General features: G+C 35.7%; 1 protein-coding gene across 1 annotated transcript in view; it reads right to left on the bottom strand.

The window, feature by feature from the left end:
• The window catches only part of LOC110465426, a 61802-nt gene extending 58305 nt beyond the window's left edge, over positions 1 to 3497 (bottom strand). The window contains exon 1 of the mRNA XM_021521226.1: positions 3372 to 3497. The gene's annotated coding sequence lies outside the window, so the exon portion shown is untranslated. The remainder of the gene's footprint in view (positions 1 to 3371) is intronic.
• Positions 3498 to 4550: the final 1053 nt, after the last annotated feature.

Raw genomic sequence — 4550 nt, 5'->3', positions numbered from 1 at the left:
AAACAACAAAACATGTACAGTGGAAACAACAAAACATGTACAGTGGAAACAACAAAACATGTACAGTGAAAACAACAAAACATGTACAGTGGAAACAACAAAATATAAAAATATTCAAAGATCTTTGCTTTAAACAGCGGAATCGTAAGCTTTTCTCCCAAACCGTGTGCCATCGTAAATACTCTCTTAAATATTTTAGAACGTTTACAAGAGTCTAGGAGAATTTTGAGTATTTGCAGTAAAACGATTAGCCGTACTAAGTTTCATCAATTTGATTAAAAAACTGGAGTTAATATTGGTTAATTTTAAGTTTGACGATTAGTAGACCAATAATATCAATTTTGCGCCCAATAAAAAACATAGAAATTGATTTTTGAATAACTGGTGAGAACAAGAACGGAAAACAATATAAAGATATATATATCGATATTTTTGTGATTTATATTTATTTTGGTATATTGGATTTATATTAAATAGGGAAAATATAGTTTCACAAATTGTGGGAAGACTTCTGTTTGACTTCTAAAATTGCTAAATGTCAAGTGTCTAATAAAAGCCTTGTTGAAGAATGTATACCACCTGAATTATTGAAAACGAGGCGATGCAAACAAATTCAGAATAGTTACCTTGAATGTTAAACTCTCTCAACATACCAGGTCAGACTCATACTAATTCATATCCAAAATGCTATTATCTAGGAGAACTTTGTCAACAACATTATTCAAATTCAACAACATGGATGATTGTCCTCCAATACAATCTTTTATTCAAATACGGGTACCAAGGGTCGGTAGAACATGAATTTTCAAATTGGAGCTGTATGTACACATACACATTGAGTCCCTATGGAGCGAATAAATCTCGATTATGTAATATGCACGCGACCTTCGTCACGTTGTATGTAAATTAGCAATTGGACCTGTAGCAAGAAAACCCGTAGTGCACACAGAAATAAACACATATCCTTTTCTTATTCACGGAAACTCACTCAAGCATACGATGTATGTGGTAAAACCAGAATTACACCCACCCTGTCGGCGATCTCCACGGAGGACGCATACGTGTACCTATGGTACGTGTCTTACTGTATTTGCTATTGTCATCTACCCAATCTACCCAAAATAGCATTATTCATTCCACCGAACTCAGACAGCGACGGTACACCGTACAGCTTTAGTAAGAAGTGATCTGTAAGAGTGACACACAATGTCACCTACTCCGGCGATGTACGAGTGCTTATAAAGCCTGCTACAAGTCTCTGTCAAAGATAAGAAGATTATATTTTGCACACGTTCCAATAATCTGTTTTATTATATAACAATATGTCCTTTAGTTCTTAAATTACTGTGAATTGTATCTTATTATGATAAAACTGACATAAATTGTATAAATTTAGAAATAACTAGTTTTTGTTATTCTGTTGTATGTGCCTATGCAAATTCTGTACTAATCGATTTCATACGAATGTTCTTGAATCTCAAATATTATAAACTGACAAATTATAAAGTAAAGCTTTTTTTATTTATACTGAGGTACTTTTGCTAGATTTTGCATTGCAAGTGTCTTTTGTTCACAACGTGTATTAAAATACACTATTGACTGGTCGCATATATATGACAAAACTTGTTGATACTTGGTGTTGTATTTTTGTCTCTATACGTCGCAAAACAATACGTGAATACGTCACATGTTATGATTTGATAGTTACATCTCATACCGTTTTTCTTCCTCGCTTGAAATTAATGTTACTCCTCATATTGAACTAAAAGACAAGACATCGACATTTTTATATATAAATAAAGAGACCTTATCTGAATGATTGCTAATATCAGCTTCTACAGACACATATTTATCAGTAATTTTATAAAATAGACAAGGCTGGGAATGTTTTAAAAACGGTTACTCGACAGCCTGTTTTAATGGTTCCAGAAGGATTTACGTTTAAACCATAGAAGAGTTCAAGGAGAGGAAGATATCCACAGGTCTGTTTCAAATATCATAATATCAGCGATATATATCAAATGCTTACAGATTAATTTACAACACAGAGATTCGATACATGCAAGATTAAAACAACTATCGACAGTGGTTTGGTCACCTACCAATGAATGAGGCACGTTAGCCTGGTGTTAGGCGCCAGACTCGTGACCGAGGGGTTGCGGGTTTGAGTCACGGCACGGCACGGCACTGTGTTGTATCATTGAGCAAGATACTTTACTCTGCTTGTTCTAGTCTACTCAGTTGTAAATGATTTTGTGGTTAGGCAGTGCTAGAATTGTTGAATGCTAGTTGTGAGCTCAAAAATGGCAGCACCGGCTGTATGCTCCCTAGTGTGTTGAGAAAAATATTGGCTGGTTGCGAAAGCCCTATAACCACGGATAATACTTTGTGAACCGCTTTGAAAATACCCTGTGATGAAGCGGTATATAATACCTCGATTTATTATTATTAGAAGTATCACAAGCTAACCTAAACATAATATATAAAATAATCTCCTTGGATGCAACCCCAACCAAATGAAAACATGGATTTATTTTTGAATTTTGTTTGCATATCCTTAACCATACCTATGTAGACTAGTGGAACTGAACTCAGTCATTTGCCGTCCACCAGGTAGCTCATCAGTTGGTGCTATATAAGTACATATAGTACAGCATCCTTCTACAGTTTCTGGATTCGAATCCCAGTCTGACAGTTCTCTCTCCTTTTACATTTTGTGACCGAAAGAAGGTGGGTGGTAAAGGTCAAGCCCGTGGGTGTTCGGGGTGGATTTAAGACTTCAGTGAGGAAGCGAGGAATGTAGCAGAACTGGACTGGGTTGTTCGCCGGTGACAAGGTAGCTGTTAGAGAGTCCAGGGTTTGAATACCAGTTAGACCGCGAAGTTTTAATTTTCCTCTCCTGTTAGTGTTACACTAATATAAATTCAGCATTATTTAGGGAAATTTGGTTCAAGAGAGCTAATATTTATAACCGTACTTCATAGGAATAGTCTGTGTGGTATTTATATTGTATGTCGATTACAGCACCTAAATTTATGTAAATGATCAGAAAATGAGTGTGTGTGTGTGTGTGTGTGTGTGTGTGTGTGTAGGGGGGGGGGNAATTGTTGAAATTATGAGACAGCCAGAAGCTATTTATTTAGAAGGAGAAACATTTACCCCTTAATATTTCCACTATTCACATGGGTTTGTTACAAATATCTATTTAAATGTATACTGATACGGTTCACAGGACATAGTGTATGTTTACGTGTACTTTGACCAGAGACGTGACCCATGTCAGTAATACGGTAAAGCATATGTATATTTCAGACATTTAAACGAACCCCTGTGTCCATGGCAAAAGAAATCTGCTTCGACAAAACCCATACCTCACATATATCGATGAATTCATTTATCCAAAGCCGCCAAAATTATCACCAACAGCTGCTACATGTCGTTCAGTAGAGTCCTCGGTGTACGTGTAATCGTTCGAAATTTACGCCCTGAGCGACGCCATTTTGTATGTTATGCAATAACACGGAAGTGACTAATCAACAAACCATACTGATCCGGACCGAAAATGGAATAGAGTATTCTTATTCAGAACAACTCCGGGCCGCCTCTTTTTGTGGACTAGTCACTTTTCAAAAATGGCCGCCGAAAAAAATTGATGACCAGACGTCAGGTCGTTTAAGCGTTTGATCTGGGAGGGAAAATAAAAGGAATAAGCTTGTTCATGGTAAACACTTTTTAAAAATGGACGCCGCGAAGGATTTGACAAACAGATGTTCGGATAAAATGTGAAATTACTCCCAAAAGCACGAATGTCTCATAGGACTCATGTAGATTTTTTCACTGATATGAAAACAGGCATTGCCTGGAAAGAGCGAAGCGTCTAAATGCTGTTTTTTTCAATCTGTTTTTCAAAATACCATTATTTAAAATATTATCTATTTATTCGTTTTATAGCGATAAAGTAGTCAATTAATAATAAGTAAAGAAAAGCATTCGAATGAATTATGCAGCTCAAGAGAAAACACAAACGCTTTTGGTACTGTTACTAATTGCCCCGTCTATGGCCTCAACGTAATGTTGCAGAAAGATTGAGGCCCAGTAGATGGACTTCATATTTGAAGATGTATTCTTTATCAAATATAACTGTTGTTATCTGTATAAGAAAAGTTAAGTATATTGGTGATTAAATTCCAATTTTATTTTCCGACTTTGCCTGATCCCTCTAAATCGTGTAAAAAAAGAATCATAATAGCCTAAACATATCCGGATTTCCGTCTGGTTTGATAGTTACTATATACTTCCAGTTTGGGTGGAGAGAAGAAAAGACTGAAAATTTGAAAGAAGCTTCAGTTTCTATAATTTTTAATGTCATGAATTTACATAACCACAGAAAAAAAAGAAAAAAAAAAGAGATATTTTTGAGAATGTGTAGCAAAGCTAAACAGCATTGTAAAAATAGGATCGCAGTAACTCTGCTAGCTACTTCCGTGACGAAGGTTTTTTGATCGCATAGTATATCGACGTTACTATGACTACATTTGTTACGTACATGT

This window comes from Mizuhopecten yessoensis, unplaced genomic scaffold (genome assembly GCF_002113885.1).
Source record: "Mizuhopecten yessoensis strain PY_sf001 unplaced genomic scaffold, ASM211388v2 scaffold11075, whole genome shotgun sequence".
NCBI classification, from domain to species: Eukaryota; Metazoa; Mollusca; class Bivalvia; order Pectinida; family Pectinidae; genus Mizuhopecten; species Mizuhopecten yessoensis.
Note: the sequence above shows the minus strand (reverse complement) of the source record. Positions and strands in the feature narration are given on the sequence as shown.